The 20,329-nt window shown below is 32.5% G+C and overlaps 1 protein-coding gene across 3 annotated transcripts in view; it reads left to right on the forward strand.

Moving 5' to 3' along the window:
- LOC134214250 (uncharacterized) overlaps nt 1-20,329 on the forward strand; it is a 121,398-nt gene that overhangs the window by 60,238 nt on the left and 40,831 nt on the right. The window lies entirely within an intron of this gene.

Below are 20,329 nucleotides of genomic sequence, written 5' to 3' on the forward strand. Positions count from 1 at the left end.
GGATCAGAAGGACATTTGGGGTCGATTTGTGCAATGTACTTGAAGAAATTCGAATTAATTGGATTTAATATGGAATAATTGACTTTTTATTAAATAATTTGATAACAAATATTTCTATCGAGGTACGTTGGCATGCTCTGCAATTGCGACAAACTTGGGATACCTGAGAATGTCCTTGAAGGATCAGAAGGACATTTGGGGTCGATTTGTGCAATGTACTTGAAGAAATTCGAATTAATTGGATTTAATATGGAATAATTGACTTTTTATTAAATAATTTGATAAAAATATTTCTATCGAGGTACGTTGGCATGCTATGCAATTGCGACAAACTTGGGATACCTGAAAATGTCCTTGAAGGATCAGAAGGACATTTGAGGTCGATTTGTGCAATGGACCTAAGTTAACTTGAATTAATTGGATTTAATATGGAATAATTGACTTTTTATTAAATAATTTGTTAAAAAATATTTCTATCGAGGTACGTTGGCATGCTATGCAATTGCGACAAACTTGGGATACCTGAGAATGTCCTTGAAGGATCAGAAGGACATTTGGGGTCGATTTGTGCAATGTACTTGAAGAAATTCGAATTAATTGGATTTAATATGGAATAATTGACTTTTATTAAATAATTTGATAAAAAATATTTCTATTGAGGTACGTTGGCATGCTATGCAATTGCGACAAACTTGGGATACCTGAGAATGTCCTTGAAGGATCAGAAGGACATTTGGGGTCGATTTGTGCAATGTACTTGAAGAAATTCGAATTAATTGGATTTAATATGGAATAATTGACTTTTATTAAATAATTTGATAAAAAATATTTCTATTGAGGTACGTTGGCATGCTATGCAATTGCGACAAACTTGGGATACCTGAGAATGTCCTTGAAGGATCAGAAGGACATTTGGGGTCGATTTGTGCAATGTACTTGAAGAAATTCGAATTAATTGGATTTAATATGGAATAATTGACTTTTTATTAAATAATTTGATAAAACATAGTTCTATTGAGGTACGTTGGCATGCTATGCAATTGCGACAAACTTGGGATACCTGAGAATGTCCTTGAAGGATCAGAAGGACATTTGGGGTCGATTTGTGCAATGTACTTGAAGAAATTCGAATTAATTGGATTTAATATGGAATAATTGACTTTTTATTAAATAATTTGATAAAAAATATTTCTATTGAGGTACGTTGGCATGCTATGCAATTGCGACAAACTTGGGATACCTGAGAATGTCCTTGAAGGATCAGAAGGACATTTGGGGTCGATTTGTGCAATGTACTTGAAGAAATTCGAATTAATTGGATTTAATATGGAATAATTGACTTTTTATTAAATAATTTGATAAAAAATATTTCTATCGAGGTACGTTGGCATGCTATGCAATTGCGACAAACTTGGGATACCTGAGAATGTCCTTGAAGGATCAGAAGGACATTTGGGGTCGATTTGTGCAATGTACTTGAAGAAATTCGAATTAATTGGATTTAATATGGAATAATTGACTTTTTATTAAATAATTTGATAGAAAATATTTCTATTGAGGTACGTTGGCATGCTATGCAATTGCGACAAACTTGGGATACCTGAGAATGTCCTTGAAGGATCAGAAGGACATTTGGGGTCGATTTGTGCAATGTACTTGAAGAAATTCGAATTAATTGGATTTAATATGGAATAATTGACTTTTTATTAAATAATTTGATAAAAAATATTTCTATTGAGGTACGTTGGCATGCTATGCAATTGCGACAAACTTGGGATACCTGAGAATGTCCTTGAAGGATCAGAAGGACATTTGGGGTCGATTTGTGCAATGTACTTGAAGAAATTCGAATTAATTGGATTTAATATGGAATAATTGACTTTTATTAAATAATTTGATAAAAATATTTCTATTGAGGTACGTTGGCATGCTCTGCAATTGCGACAAACTTGGGATACCTGAGAATGTCCTTGAAGGATCAGAAGGACATTTTGGGTCGATTTGTGCAATGTACTTGAAGAAATTCGAATTAATTGGATTTAATAAGGAATAATTGACTGTTTAATAAATAATTTGATAAAAATATTTCTATTGAGGTACGTTGGCATGCTATGCAATTGCGACAAACTTGGGATACCTGAGAATGTCCTTGAAGGATCAGAAGGACATTTGGGGTCGATTTGTGCAATGTACTTGAAGAAATTCGAATTAATTGGATTTAATATGGAATAATTGACTTTTTATTAAATAATTTGATGAAAAACTTTCGTATTGAGGTACGTTGGCATGCTATGCAATTGCGACAAACTTGGGATACCTGAGAATGTCCTTGAAGGATCAGAAGGACATTTGGGGTCGATTTGTGCAATGTACTTGAAGAAATTCGAATTAATTGGATTTAATATGGAATAATTGACTTTTATTAAATAATTTGATAAAAATATCTCTATTGAGGTACGTTGGCATGCTATGCAATTGCGACAAACTTGGGATACCTGAGAATGTCCTTGAAGGATCAGAAGGACATTTGGGGTCGATTTGTGCAATGTACTTGAAGAAATTCGAATTAATTGGATTTAATATGGAATAATTGACTTTTATTAAATAATTTGATAAAAATATTTCTATTGAGGTACGTTGGCATGCTATGCAATTGCGACAAACTTGGGATACCTGAGAATGTCCTTGAAGGATCAGAAGGACATTTGGGGTCGATTTGTGCAATGTACTTGAAGAAATTCGAATTAATTGGATTTAATAAGGAATAATTGCCTTTTCAGTAAATAATTTGATAACAAATATTTCTATCGAGGTACGTTGGCATGCTATGCAATTGCGACAAACTTGGGATACCTGAGAATGTCCTTGAAGGATCAGAAGGACATTTGGGGTCGATTTGTGCAATGTACTTGAAGAAATTCGAATTAATTGGATTTAATATGGAATAATTGACTTTTTATTAAATAATTTGATAAAAAATATTTCTATTGAGGTACGTTGGCATGCTATGCAATTGCGACAAACTTGGGATACCTGAGAATGTCCTTGAAGGATCAGAAGGACATTTGGGGTCGATTTGTGCAATGTACTTGAAGAAATTCGAATTAATTGGATTTAATATGGAATAATTGACTTTTTATTAAATAATTTGATAAAAAATATTTCTATTGAGGTACGTTGGCATGCTATGCAATTGCGACAAACTTGGGATACCTGAGAATGTCCTTGAAGGATCAGAAGGACATTTGGGGTCGATTTGTGCAATGTACTTGAAGAAATTCGAATTAATTGGATTTAATATGGAATAATTGACTTTTATTAAATAATTTGATAAAAAATATTTCTATTGAGGTACGTTGGCATGCTATGCAATTGCGACAAACTTGGGATACCTGAGAATGTCCTTGAAGGATCAGAAGGACATTTGGGGTCGATTTGTGCAATGTACTTGAAGAAATTCGAATTAATTGGATTTAATATGGAATAATTGACTTTTATTAAATAATTTGATAAAAATATTTCTATTGAGGTACGTTGGCATGCTATGCAATTGCGACAAACTTGGGATACCTGAGAATGTCCTTGAAGGATCAGAAGGACATTTGGGGTCGATTTGTGCAATGTACTTGAAGAAATTCGAATTAATTGGATTTAATATGGAATAATTGACTTTTTATTAAATAATTTGATAAAAAATATTTCTATTGAGGTACGTTGGCATGCTATGCAATTGCGACAAACTTGGGATACCTGAGAATGTCCTTGAAGGATCAGAAGGACATTTGGGGTCGATTTGTGCAATGTACTTGAAGAAATTCGAATTAATTGGATTTAATATGGAATAATTGACTTTTTATTAAATAATTTGATAAAAAATATTTCTATTGAGGTACGTTGGCATGCTATGCAATTGCGACAAACTTGGGATACCTGAGAATGTCCTTGAAGGATCAGAAGGACATTTGGGGTCGATTTGTGCAATGTACTTGAAGAAATTCGAATTAATTGGATTTAATATGGAATAATTGACTTTTATTAAATAATTTGATAAAAATATTTCTATTGAGGTACGTTGGCATGCTATGCAATTGCGACAAACTTGGGATACCTGAGAATGTCCTTGAAGGATCAGAAGGACAATTGGGGTCGATTTGTGCAATGTACTTGAAGAAAGTCGAATTAACTGGTTTTAATATGGAATAATTGACTTTTATTAAAGAATTTGATAAAAAATATTTCTATTGAGGTACGTTGGCATGCTATGCAATTGCGACAAACTTGGGATACCTGAGAATGTCCTTGAAGGATCAGAAGGACATTTGGGGTCGATTTGTGCAATGTACTTGAAGAAATTCGAATTAATTGGATTTAATATGGAATACTTTCCTTTTCAATACATAATTTGTTGAAAAATATTTCTATCGAGATACGTTGGCATGCTTTTCAATTGCGACATACTTGGGATACCTGAGAATGTCCTTGAAGGATCAGAAGGACATTTGGGGTCGATTTGTGCAATGTACTTGAAGAAATTCGAATTAATTGGATTTAATATGGAATAATTGACTTTTTATTAAATAATTTGATAAAAAATATTTCTATTGAGGTACGTTGGCATGCTATGCAATTGCGACAAACTTGGGATACCTGAGAATGTCCTTGCAGGATCAGAAGGACATTTGGGGTCGATTTGTGCAATGTACATGAAGAAATTCGAATTAATTGGATTTAATATGGAATAATTGACTTTTTATTAAATAATTTGTTGAAAAATATTTCTATCGAGGTACGTTGGCATGCTTTTCAATTGCGACATACTTGGGATACCTGAGAATGTCCTTGAAGGATCAGAAGGATATTTGGGGTCGATTTGTGCAATGTACTTGAAGAAATTCGAATTAATTGGATTTAATATGGAATAATTGACTTTTTATTAAATAATTTGTTGAAAAATATTTCTATCGAGGTACGTTGGCATGCTTTTCAATTGCGACATACTTGGGATACCTGAGAATGTCCTTGAAGGATCAGAAGGACATTTGGGGTCGATTTGTGCAATGTACTTGAAGAAATTCGAATTAATTGGATTTAATATGGAATAATTGACTTTTTATTAAATAATTTGATAAAAAATATTTCTATTGAGGTACGTTGGCATGCTATGCAATTGCGACAAACTTGGGATACCTGAGAATGTCCTTGCAGGATCAGAAGGACATTTGGGGTCGATTTGTGCAATGTACATGAAGAAATTCGAATTAATTGGATTTAATATGGAATAATTGACTTTTTATTAAATAATTTGTTGAAAAATATTTCTATCGAGGTACGTTGGCATGCTTTTCAATTGCGACATACTTGGGATACCTGAGAATGTCCTTGAAGGATCAGAAGGATATTTGGGGTCGATTTGTGCAATGTACTTGAAGAAATTCGAATTAATTGGATTTAATATGGAATAATTGACTTTTTATTAAATAATTTGATAAAAAATATTTCTATTGAGGTACGTTGGCATGCTATGCAATTGCGACAAACTTGGGATACCTGAGAATGTCCTTGCAGGATCAGAAGGACATTTGGGGTCGATTTGTGCAATGCACATGAAGAAATTCGAATTAATTGGATTTAATATGGAATAATTGACTTTTTATTAAATAATTTGTTGAAAAATATTTCTATCGAGGTACGTTGGCATGCTTTTCAATTGCGACATACTTGGTATACCTGAGAATGTCCTTGAAGGATCAGAAGGACATTTGGGGTCGATTTGTGCAATGTACTTGAAGAAATTCGAATTAATTGGATTTAATATGGAATAATTGACTTTTTATTAAATAATTTGATAAAAAATATTTCTATTGAGGTACGTTGGCATGCTATGCAATTGCGACAAACTTGGGATACCTGAGAATGTCCTTGAAGGATTAGAAGGATATTTGGGGTCGATTTGTGCAATGTACTTGAAGAAATTCGAATTAATTGGATTTAATATGGAATAATTGACTTTTAATTAAATAATTTGATAAAAAATATTTCTATCGAGGTACGTTGGCATGCTATGCAATTGCGACAAACTTGGGATACCTGAGAATGTCCTTGCAGGATCAGAAGGACATTTGGGGTCGATTTGTGCAATGTACATGAAGAAATTCGAATTAATTGGATTTAATATGGAATAATTGACTTTTTAATAAATAATTTGTTGAAAAATATTTCTATCGAGGTACGTTGGCATGCTTTTCAATTGCGACATACTTGGGATACCTGAGAATGTCCTTGAAGGATCAGAACGACATTTGAGGTCGATTTGTCAATGTACTTGAAGAAATTCGAGTTAATTGGATTTAATATGGAATAATTGACTTTTTATTAAATAATTTTACAAAAAATATTTCTATCGAGGTACGTTGGCATGCTATGCAATTGCGACAAACTTGGGATACCTGAGAATGTCCTTGAAGGATCAGAAGGACATTTGGGGTCGATTTGTGCAATGTACTTGAAGAAAATCGAATTAATTGGATTTAATATGGAATAATTGACTTTTTATTAAATAATTTGATAAAAATATTTCTATCGAGGTACGTTGGCAAGCTATGCAATTGCGACAAACCTGGGATACCTGAGAATGTTCTTGAAGGATCAGAAGGACATTTGGGGTCGATTTGTCAATGTACTTGAAGAAATTCGAATTAATTGGATTTAATATGGAATAATTGACTTTTTATTAAATAATTTGATAAAAAATATTTCTATTGAGGTACGTTGGCATGCTATGCAATTGCGACAAACTTGGGATACCTGAGAATGTCCTTGAAGGATCAGAAGGATATTTGGGGTCGATTTGTGCAATGTACTTGAAGAAATTCGAATTAATTGGATTTAATATGGAATAATTGACTTTTTATTAAATAATTTGTTGAAAAATATTTCTATCGAGGTACGTTGGCATGCTATTCAATTGCGACATACTTGGGATACCTGAGAATGTCCTTGAAGGATCAGAAGGATATTTGGGGTCGATTTGTGCAATGTACTTGAAGAAATTCGAATTAATTGGATTTAATATGGAATAATTGACTTTTTATTAAATAATTTGTTGAAAAATATTTCTATCGAGGTACGTTGGCATGCTATTCAATTGCGACATACTTGGGATACCTGAGAATGTCCTTGAAGGATCAGAAGGATATTTGGGGTCGATTTGTGCAATGTACTTGAAGAAATTCGAATTAATTGGATTTAATATGGAATAATTGACTTTTTATTAAATAATTCGAATTAATTGGATTTAATATGGAATAATTGACTTTTTATTAATTAATTTTACAAAAAATATTTCTATCGAGGTACGTCGGCATGCTATTCAATTGCGACATACTTGGGATACCTGAGAATGTCCTTGAAGGATCAGAACGACATTTGAGGTCGATTTGTGCAATGTACTTGAAGAAATTCGAATTAATTGGATTTAATATGGAATAATTGACTTTTTATTAAATAATTTGATAAAAAATATTTCTATTGAGGTACGTTGACATGCTATGCAATTGCGAAAAACTTGGGATACCTGAGAATGTCCTTGCAGGATCAGAAGGACATTTGGGGTCGATTTGTGCAATGTACATGAAGAAATTCGAATTAATTGGATTTAATATGGAATAATTGACTTTTTATTAAATAATTTGTTGAAAAATATTTCTATCGAGGTACGTTGGCATGCTTTTCAATTGCGACATACTTGGGATACCTGAGAATGTCCTTGAAGGATCAGAAGGACATTTGGGGTCGATTTGTGCAATGTACTTGAAGAAATTCGAATTAATTGGATTTAATATGGAATAATTGACTTTTTATTAAATAATTTGATAAAAAATATTTCTATTGAGGTACGTTGACATGCTTTTCAATTGCGACATACTTGGGATACCTGAGAATGTCCTTGAAGGATCAGAAGGACATTTGGGGTCGATTTGTGCAATGTACATGAAGAAATTCGAATTAATTGGATTTAATATGGAATAATTGACTTTTTATTAAATAATTTGTTGAAAAATATTTCTATCGAGGTACGTTGGCATGCTTTTCAATTGCGACATACTTGGGATACCTGAGAATGTCCTTGAAGGATCAGAAGGACATTTGGGGTCGATTTGTGCAATGTACTTGAAGAAATTCGAATTAATTGGATTTAATATGGAATAATTGACTTTTTATTAAATAATTTGATAAAAAATATTTCTATTGAGGTACGTTGGCATGCTATGCAATTGCGACAAACTTGGGATACCTGAGAATGTCCTTGCAGGATCAGAAGGACATTTGGGGTCGATTTGTGCAATGTACATGAAGAAATTCGAATTAATTGGATTTAATATGGAATAATTGACTTTTTAATAAATAATTTGTTGAAAAATATTTCTATCGAGGTACGTTGGCATGCTTTTCAATTGCGACATACTTGGGATACCTGAGAATGTCCTTGAAGGATCAGAACGACATTTGAGGTCGATTTGTCAATGTACTTGAAGAAATTCGAGTTAATTGGATTTAATATGGAATAATTGACTTTTTATTAAATAATTTGTTAAAAAATATTTCTATCGAGGTACGTTGGCATGCTATGCAATTGCGACAAACTTGGGATACCTGAGAATGTCCTTGAAGGATCAGAAGGACATTTGGGGTCGATTTGTGCAATGTACTTGAAGAAAATCGAATTAATTGGATTTAATATGGAATAATTGACTTTTTATTAAATAATTTGATAAAAAATATTTCTATCGAGGTACGTTGGCAAGCTATGCAATTGCGACAAACCTGGGATACCTGAGAATGTTCTTGAAGGATCAGAAGGACATTTGGGGTCGATTTGTCAATGTACTTGAAGAAATTCGAATTAATTGGATTTAATATGGAATAATTGACTTTTTATTAAATAATTTGATAAAAAATATTTCTATTGAGGTACGTTGGCATGCTATGCAATTGCGACAAACTTGGGATACCTGAGAATGTCCTTGAAGGATCAGAAGGATATTTGGGGTCGATTTGTGCAATGTACTTGAAGAAATTCGAATTAATTGGATTTAATATGGAATAATTGACTTTTTATTAAATAATTTGTTGAAAAATATTTCTATCGAGGTACGTTGGCATGCTATTCAATTGCGACATACTTGGGATACCTGAGAATGTCCTTGAAGGATCAGAAGGATATTTGGGGTCGATTTGTGCAATGTACTTGAAGAAATTCGAATTAATTGGATTTAATATGGAATAATTGACTTTTTATTAAATAATTTGTTGAAAAATATTTCTATCGAGGTACGTTGGCATGCTATTCAATTGCGACATACTTGGGATACCTGAGAATGTCCTTGAAGGATCAGAAGGATATTTGGGGTCGATTTGTGCAATGTACTTGAAGAAATTCGAATTAATTGGATTTAATATGGAATAATTGACTTTTTATTAATTAATTTTACAAAAAATATTTCTATCGAGGTACGTTGGCATGCTATTCAATTGCGACATACTTGGGATACCTGAGAATGTCCTTGAAGGATCAGAACGACATTTGAGGTCGATTTGTGCAATGTACTTGAAGAAATTCGAATTAATTGGATTTAATATGGAATAATTGACTTTTTATTAAATAATTTGATAAAAAATATTTCTATTGAGGTACGTTGGCATGCTATGCAATTGCGACAAACTTGGGATACCTGAGAATGTCCTTGCAGGATCAGAAGGACATTTGGGGTCGATTTGTGCAATGTACATGAAGAAATTCGAATTAATTGGATTTAATATGGAATAATTGACTTTTTATTAAATAATTTGTTGAAAAATATTTCTATCGAGGTACGTTGGCATGCTATTCAATTGCGACATACTTGGGATACCTGAGAATGTCCTTGAAGGATCAGAAGGACATTTGGGGTCGATTTGTGCAATGTACTTGAAGAAATTCGAATTAATTGGATTTAATATGGAATAATTGACTTTTTATTAAATAATTTGATAAAAAATATTTCTATTGAGGTACGTTGGCATGCTATGCAATTGCGACAAACTTGGGATACCTGAGAATGTCCTTGAAGGATCAGAAGGACATTTGGGGTCGATTTGTGCAATGTACTTGAAGAAAATCGAATTAATTGGATTTAATATGGAATAATTGACTTTTTATTAAATAATTTGATAAAAAATATTTCTATCGAGGTACGTTGGCAAGCTATGCAATTGCGACAAACCTGGGATACCTGAGAATGTTCTTGAAGGATCAGAAGGACATTTGGGGTCGATTTGTCAATGTACTTGAAGAAATTCGAATTAATTGGATTTAATATGGAATAATTGTCTTTATTAAATAATTTGATAAAAATATTTCTATTGAGGTACGTTGGCATGCTATGCAATTGCGACAAACTTGGGATACCTGAGAATGTCCTTGCAGGATCAGAAGGACATTTGGGGTCGATTTGTGCAATGTACATGAAGAAATTCGAATTAATTGGATTTAATATGGAATAATTGACTTTTTATTAAATAATTTGTTGAAAAATATTTCTATCGAGGTACGTTGGCATGCTTTTCAATTGCGACATACTTGGGATACCTGAGAATGTCCTTGAAGGATCAGAAGGACATTTGGGGTCGATTTGTGCAATGTACTTGAAGAAATTCGAATTAATTGGATTTAATATGGAATAATTGACTTTTTAATAAATAATTTGTTGAAAAATATTTCTATCGAGGTACGTTGGCATGCTATGCAATTGCGACAAACTTGGGATACCTGAGAATGTCCTTGAAGGATCAGAACGACATTTGAGGTCGATTTGTCAATGTACTTGAAGAAATTCGAGTTAATTGGATTTAATATGGAATAATTGACTTTTTATTAAATAATTTTACAAAAAATATTTCTATCGAGGTACGTTGGCATGCTATGCAATTGCGACAAACTTGGGATACCTGAGAATGTCCTTGAAGGATCAGAAGGACATTTGGGGTCGATTTGTGCAATGTACTTGAAGAAAATCGAATTAATTGGATTTAATATGGAATAATTGACTTTTTATTAAATAATTTGATAAAAAATATTTCTATCGAGGTACGTTGGCAAGCTATGCAATTGCGACAAACCTGGGATACCTGAGAATGTTCTTGAAGGATCAGAAGGACATTTGGGGTCGATTTGTCAATGTACTTGAAGAAATTCGAATTAATTGGATTTAATATGGAATAATTGACTTTTTATTAAATAATTTGATAAAAAATATTTCTATTGAGGTACGTTGGCATGCTATGCAATTGCGACAAACTTGGGATACCTGAGAATGTCCTTGCAGGATCAGAAGGACATTTGGGGTCGATTTGTGCAATGTACATGAAGAAATTCGAATTAATTGGATTTAATATGGAATAATTGACTTTTTATTAAATAATTTGTTGAAAAATATTTCTATCGAGGTACGTTGGCATGCTTTTCAATTGCGACATACTTGGGATACCTGAGAATGTCCTTGAAGGATCAGAAGGACATTTGGGGTCGATTTGTGCAATGTACTTGAAGAAATTCGAATTAATTGGATTTAATATGGAATAATTGACTTTTTATTAAATAATTTGATAAAAAATATTTCTATTGAGGTACGTTGGCATGCTATGCAATTGCGACAAACTTGGGATACCTGAGAATGTCCTTGCAGGATCAGAAGGACATTTGGGGTCGATTTGTGCAATGTACATGAAGAAATTCGAATTAATTGGATTTAATATGGAATAATTGACTTTTTAATAAATAATTTGTTGAAAAATATTTCTATCGAGGTACGTTGGCATGCTTTTCAATTGCGACATACTTGGGATACCTGAGAATGTCCTTGAAGGATCAGAACGACATTTGAGGTCGATTTGTCAATGTACTTGAAGAAATTCGAATTAATTGGATTTAATATGGAATAATTGACTTTTATTAAATAATTTGATAAAAATATTTCTATCGAGGTACGTTGGCATGCTATGCAATTGCGACAAACTTGGGATACCTGAGAATGTCCTTGAAGGATCAGAACGACATTTGAGGTCGATTTGTCAATGTACTTGAAGAAATTCGAATTAATTGGATTTAATATGGAATAATTGACTTTTATTAAATAATTTGATAAAAATATTTCTATCGAGGTACGTTGGCATGCTATGCAATTGCGACAAACTTGGGATACCTGAGAATGTCCTTGAAGGATCAGAACGACATTTGAGGTCGATTTGTCAATGTACTTGAAGAAATTCGAATTAATTGGATTTAATATGGAATAATTGACTTTTATTAATTAATTTTACAAAAATATTTCTATCGAGGTACGTTGGCATGCTATTCAATTGCGACATACTTGGGATACCTGAGAATGTCCTTGAAGGATCAGAACGACATTTGAGGTCGATTTGTCAATGTACTTGAAGAAATTCGAATTAATTGGATTTAATATGGAATAATTGACTTTTTATTAATTAATTTTACAAAAAATATTTCTATCGAGGTACGTTGGCATGCTATGCAATTGCGACAAACTTGGGATACCTGAGAATGTCCTTGAAGGATCAGAAGGATATTTGGGGTCGATTTGTGCAATGTTCTTGAAGAAATTCGAATTAATGGGATTTAATATGGAATAATTGACTTTTTATTAAATAATTTGTTGAAAAATATTTCTATCGAGGTACGTTGGCATGCTATTCAATTGCGACATACTTGGGATACCTGAGAATGTCCTTGAAGGATCAGAAGGATATTTGGGGTCGATTTGTGCAATGTACTTGAAGAAATTCGAATTAATTGGATTTAATATGGAATAATTGACTTTTTATTAATTAATTTTACAAAAAATATTTCTATCGAGGTACGTTGGCATGCTATTCAATTGCGACATACTTGGGATACCTGAGAATGTCCTTGAAGGATCAGAACGACATTTGAGGTCGATTTGTCAATGTACTTGAAGAAATTCGAATTAATTGGATTTAATATGGAATAATTGACTTTTTATTAAATAATTTGATAAAAAATATTTCTATCGAGGTACGTTGGCATGCTATGCAATTGCGACAAACTTGGGATACCTGAGAATGTCCTTGAAGGATCAGAACGACATTTGAGGTCGATTTGTCAATGTACTTGAAGAAATTCGAATTAATTGGATTTCATATGGAATAATTGACTTTTTATTAATTAATTTTACAAAAAATATTTCTATCGAGGTACGTTGGCATGCTATTCAATTGCGACATACTTGGGATACCTGAGAATGTCCTTGAAGGATCAGAACGACATTTGAGGTCGATTTGTCAATGTACTTGAAGAAATTCGAATTAATTGGATTTAATATGGAATAATTGACTTTTTATTAATTAATTTTACAAAAAATATTTCTATCGAGGTACGTTGGCATGCTATGCAATTGCGACAAACTTGGGATACCTGAGAATGTCCTTGAAGGATCAGAAGGATATTTGGGGTCGATTTGTGCAATGTACTTGAAGAAATTCGAATTAATTGGATTTAATATGGAATAATTGACTTTTTATTCAATTATTTGATAAAAAATATTTCTATCGAGGTACGTTGGCATGCTATGCAATTGCGACAAACTTGGGATACCTGAGAATGTCCTTGAAGGATCAGAAGGATATTTGGGGTCGATTTGTGCAATGTACTTGAAGAAATTCGAATTAATTGAATTTAATATGGAGTAATTGACTTTTTATTAAATAATTTGATAAAAAATATTTCTATCGAGGTACGTTGGCATGCTATTCAATTGCGACATACTTGGGATATCTGAGAATGTCCTTGAAGGATCAGAACGACATTTGAGGTCGATTTGTCAATGTACTTGAAGAAATTCGAATTAATTGGATTTAATATGGAATAATTGACTTTTTATTAAATAATTTGATAAAAAATATTTCTATCGAGGTACGTTGGCATGCTATGCAATTGCGACAAACTTGGGATACCTGAGAATGTCCTTGAAGGATCAGAACGACATTTGAGGTCGATTTGTCAATGTACTTGAAGAAATTCGAATTAATTGGATTTAATATGGAATAATTGACTTTTTATTAAATAATTTGTTGAAAAATATTTCTATCGAGGTACGTTGGCATGCTATTCAATTGCGACATACTTGGGATACCTGAGAATGTCCTTGAAGGATCAGAAGGATATTTGGGGTCGATTTGTGCAATGTACTTGAAGAAATTCGAATTAATTGGATTTAATATGGAATAATTGACTTTTTAATAAATAATTTGTTGAAAAATATTTCTATCGAGGTACGTTGGCATGCTTTTCAATTGCGACATACTTGGGATACCTGAGAATGTCCTTGAAGGATCAGAACGACATTTGAGGTCGATTTGTCAATGTACTTGAAGAAATTCGAGTTAATTGGATTTAATATGGAATAATTGACTTTTTATTAAATAATTTTACAAAAAATATTTCTATCGAGGTACGTTGGCATGCTATGCAATTGCGACAAACTTGGGATACCTGAGAATGTCCTTGAAGGATCAGAAGGACATTTGGGGTCGATTTGTGCAATGTACTTGAAGAAAATCGAATTAATTGGATTTAATATGGAATAATTGACTTTTTATTAAATAATTTGATAAAAAATATTTCTATCGAGGTACGTTGGCAAGCTATGCAATTGCGACAAACCTGGGATACCTGAGAATGTTCTTGAAGGATCAGAAGGACATTTGGGGTCGATTTGTCAATGTACTTGAAGAAATTCGAATTAATTGGATTTAATATGGAATAATTGACTTTTTATTAAATAATTTGATAAAAATATTTCTATTGAGGTACGTTGGCATGCTATGCAATTGCGACAAACTTGGGATACCTGAGAATGTCCTTGAAGGATCAGAACGATATTTGGGGTCGATTTGTGCAATGTACTTGAAGAAATTCGAATTAATTGGATTTAATATGGAATAATTGACTTTTTTTAAATAATTTGTTGAAAATATTTCTATCGAGGTACGTTGGCATGCTATTCAATTGCGACATACTTGGGATACCTGAGAATGTCCTTGAAGGATCAGAACGACATTTGAGGTCGATTTGTCAATGTACTTGAAGAAATTCGAATTAATTGGATTTAATATGGAATAATTGACTTTTTATTAAATAATTTGTTAAAAAATATTTCTATTGAGGTACGTTGGCATGCTATTCAATTGCGACATACTTGGGATACCTGAGAATGTCCTTGAAGGATCAGAAGGATATTTGGGGTCGATTTGTGCAATGTACTTGAAGAAATGCGAATTAATTGGATTTAATATGGAATAATTGACTTTTTTTAATTAATTTTACAAAAAATATTTCTATCGAGGTACGTTGGCATGCTATTCAATTGCGACATACTTGGGATACCTGAGAATGTCCTTGAAGGATCAGAACGACATTTGAGGTCGATTTGTCAATGTACTTGAAGAAATTCGAATTAATTGGATTTAATATGGAATAATTGACTTTTTATTAAATAATTTGATAAAAAATATTTCTATCGAGGTACGTTGGCATGCTATGCAATTGCGACAAACTTGGGATACCTGAGAATGTCCTTGAAGGATCAGAACGACATTTGAGGTCGATTTGTCAATGTACTTGAAGAAATTCGAATTAATTGGATTTAATATGGAATAATTGACTTTTTATTAAATAATTTGATAAAAAATATTTCTATCGAGGTACGTTGGCATGCTATGCAATTGCGACAAACTTGGGATACCTGAGAATGTCCTTGAAGGATCAGAACGACATTTGAGGTCGATTTGTCAATGTACTTGAAGAAATTCGAATTAATTGGATTTAATATGGAATAATTGACTTTTTATTAATTAATTTTACAAAAAATATTTCTATCGAGGTACGTTGGCATGCTATTCAATTGCGACATACTTGGGATACCTGAGAATGTCCTTGAAGGATCAGAACGACATTTGAGGTCGATTTGTCAATGTACTTGAAGAAATTCGAATTAATTGGATTTAATATGGAATAATTGACTTTTTATTAATTAATTTTACAAAAAATATTTCTATCGAGGTACGTTGGCATGCTATGCAATTGCGACAAACTTGGGATACCTGAGAATGTCCTTGAAGGATCAGAAGGATATTTGGGGTCGATTTGTGCAATGTTCTTGAAGAAATTCGAATTAATGGGATTTAATATGGAATAATTGACTTTTATTAAATAATTTGTTGAAAAATATTTCTATCGAGGTACGTTGGCATGCTATTCAATTGCGACATACTTGGGATACCTGAGAATGTCCTTGAAGGATCAGAAGGATATTTGGGGTCGATTTGTGCAATGTACTTGAAGAAATTCGAATTAATTGGATTTAATATGGAATAATTGACTTTTTATTAATTAATTTTACAAAAAATATTTCTATCGAGGTACGTTGGCATGCTATTCAATTGCGACATACTTGGGATACCTGAGAATGTCCTTGAAGGATCAGAACGACATTTGAGGTCGATTTGTCAATGTACTTGAAGAAATTCGAATTAATTGGATTTAATATGGAATAATTGACTTTTTATTAAATAATTTGATAAAAATATTTCTATCGAGGTACGTTGGCATGCTATGCAATTGCGACAAACTTGGGATACCTGAGAATGTCCTTGAAGGATCAGAACGACATTTGAGGTCGATTTGTCAATGTACTTGAAGAAATTCGAATTAATTGGATTTAATATGGAATAATTGACTTTTTATTAAATAATTTGTTGAAAAATATTTCTATCGAGGTACGTTGGCATGCTATTCAATTGCGACATACTTGGGATACCTGAGAATGTCCTTGAAGGATCAGAAGGATATTTGGGGTCGATTTGTGCAATGTACTTGAAGAAATTCGAATTAATTGGATTTAATATGGAATAATTGACTTTTTATTAAATTATTTGATAAAAAATATTTCTATCGAGGTACGTTGGCATGCTATGCAATTGCGACAAACTTGGGATACCTGAGAATGTCCTTGAAGGATCAGAAGGATATTTGGGGTCGATTTGTGCAATGTACTTGAAGAAATTCGAATTAATTGAATTTAATATGGAGTAATTGACTTTTTATTAAATAATTTGATAAAAAATATTTCTATCGAGGTACGTTGGCATGCTATTCAATTGCGACATACTTGGGATATCTGAGAATGTCCTTGAAGGATCAGAACGACATTTGAGGTCGATTTGTCAATGTACTTGAAGAAATTCGAATTAATTGGATTTAATATGGAATAATTGACTTTTCTTAAATAATTTGATAAAAAATATTTCTATCGAGGTACGTTGGCATGCTATGCAATTGCGACAAACTTGGGATACCTGAGAATGTCCTTGAAGGATCAGAACGACATTTGAGGTCGATTTGTCAATGTACTTGAAGAAATTCGAATTAATTGGATTTAATATGGAATAATTGACTTTTTATTAAATAATTTGTTGAAAAATATTTCTATCGAGGTACGTTGGCATGCTATTCAATTGCGACATACTTGGGATACCTGAGAATGTCCTTGAAGGATCAGAAGGATATTTGGGGTCGATTTGTGCAATGTACTTGAAGAAATTCGAATTAATTGGATTTAATATGGAATAATTGACTTTTTATTAAATTATTTGATAAAAAATATTTCTATCGAGGTACGTTGGCATGCTATGCAATTGCGACAAACTTGGGATACCTGAGAATGTCCTTGAAGGATCAGAAGGATATTTGGGGTCGATTTGTGCAATGTACTTGAAGAAATTCGAATTAATTGGATTTAATATGGAGTAATTGACTTTTTATTAAATAATTTGATAAAAAATATTTCTATCGAGGTACGTTGGCATGCTATGCAATTGCGACAAACTTGGGATACCTGAGAATGTCCTTGAAGGATCAGAAGGACATTTGGGGTCGATTTGTCAATGTACTTGAAGAAATTCGAATAAATTGGATTTAATATGGAATAATTGACTTTTTATTAATTAATTTTACAAAAAATATTTCTATCGAGGTACGTTGGCATGCTATGCAATTGCGACAAACTTGGGATACCTGAGAATGTCCTTGAAGGATCAGAAGGATATTTGGGGTCGATTTGTGCAATGTACTTGAAGAAATTCGAATTAATTGGATTTAATATGGAGTAATTGACTTTTTATTAAATAATTTGATAAAAAATATTTCTATCGAGGTACGTTGGCATGCTATGCAATTGCGACAAACTTGGGATACCTGAGAATGTCCTTGAAGGATCAGAAGGATATTTGGGGTCGATTTGTGCAATGTACAAATCGAACTTGAAGAAATTCGAATTAATTGGATTTAATATGGAGTAATTGACTTTTTATTAAATAATTTGTTAAAAAATATTTCTATCGAGGTACGTTGGCATGCTATTCAATTGCGACAAACTTGGGATACCTGAGAATGTCCTTGCAGGATCAGAACGACATTTGAGGTCGATTTGTCAATGTACTTGAAGAAATTCGAATTAATTGGATTTAATATGGAATAATTGACTTTTTATTAAATAATTTGTTAAAAAATATTTCTATCGAGAAATCAGAATGAATTTTATATAATATCCGCGCGTTCTGTATCTTGCCTACTTTCAGGCTTAAGCTTTAATTTATGGTTTGGTGTGTATTCAGGAGTTTTCTAATGTATTTATATGGTTTTTAGCCTGAAATCACGCTTTTTAGAATAAAACTGCCATTATTCAACTTAAGTATAAGGTTTTATATATGTTTCCGGCCTAGAATTTTTCAAGGAATCCGATTCCGTAGAGTTATCTAACATATAAAGCGTTTTGAAAAGTTTAGTATAAGAAAGTATGGGAAATTTTGAGGTACGTTGAAAAACAAATATTGTTCCGGAAGGTACATATTTGGTACATTACATTGTCGATAAAATTGGGAAGTTTTACGAAGATTTTCGAAAAATCGACCGTCTATTCAGCAGGCCACCGATTTTCTAGGTAATATTGAGGTACGTTCAAAATCCCCGGAGGTACGCATAGGTACGCATTTGGTACATCAACTTAGAGGTATTTATTTTCAATTTTATGATAAGTGGCCTGCCAGCTAGACGGACATCTAATATGCCGGTGTTTCATTTCGTCATTTTCACGATCGAAATTCAAAAACTCGAAAAGTGTTGATTTTGGATATAGGGTTTGTTCACAGCAGTTTCAAGATATTTAGGAGCGCATCTTTCGATAAAAACAGTTTGATGATTAATCCCCCTAAAAGTGAGTTGAGAAAATTATTTTTCCGCCAGAATGAGATAGACACGTAGTGTCTTCCGCAAAGTTGTAGCAAATGTTAATACGAGCAACTTTGCTAAACATCCCGAGTTTCTATCTCTTATATATAACAAACTTAAGTCGTTTTATGTAAAAACCCCATTAAAATTTTATTTTTCATTCTAACTCTTTCCAATGATTTTTCCCATTTTCCGTCTCTTCTACAAAGTTGTTAAACAAGCAAAATTACATGTTTTTGCTGAACATTGTAATATTCCATCTCACATACAACAAAAGTTATCTTTAAATTATACATATTTTCAGAGGTATTTCCACTTGTGATTACTCCCTTAATTGCAAAAAGTCACAAATTTCTTACGATATGCTGAAAATCGCTCATTTCATTTTTATACTGACATTAAAAATTTTTGTCCACAAGAGTCTTCTCGAATGCTGTGTTAAAAACTTGTAAACCTGTAAAAAATCATAATATTTGAATAACTTTTGTTTTATAAGAGTAGAAAAATGCAATGTTCAGCAAAAACATGTAAATTTGCTGGTTTGACAACTTTGTAGAAGAGACGGAAAATGTGAAAAATCATTAGAGTTAGTTTAAGTCAAGAGAATGATTTCAGGGGATTTCCACATAAACCATGTTAACGCTTTGCGAGACGATGATTACAGAAACATTTCCAGAATGATAGTGTCCACTGCCACCCTTATAGCAGGTTCCACGGGCCTTCCAGGAGGGGCCGGTTTTGGCACCATCTGGAACCATGCATATATGGGTGTCAAAATTATTGTTTTCCCAAGACCCAATATAGGATCTTTATTAGAGATATATTTTGAGGACTGTAAGGCTCTTTGGCCAATTTGTAACAGGTTCTGGAAGTTCTGCGAAAATGACATTTATTCAGGGTGTATGGCCAATCCCGTATCGTTTTCACGAAAATGACCATATCTCTGCGTATACCTAACGGATTTTC

Source organism: Armigeres subalbatus, chromosome 2 (genome assembly GCF_024139115.2).
Source record: "Armigeres subalbatus isolate Guangzhou_Male chromosome 2, GZ_Asu_2, whole genome shotgun sequence".
Classification (NCBI taxonomy): domain Eukaryota; kingdom Metazoa; phylum Arthropoda; class Insecta; order Diptera; family Culicidae; genus Armigeres; species Armigeres subalbatus.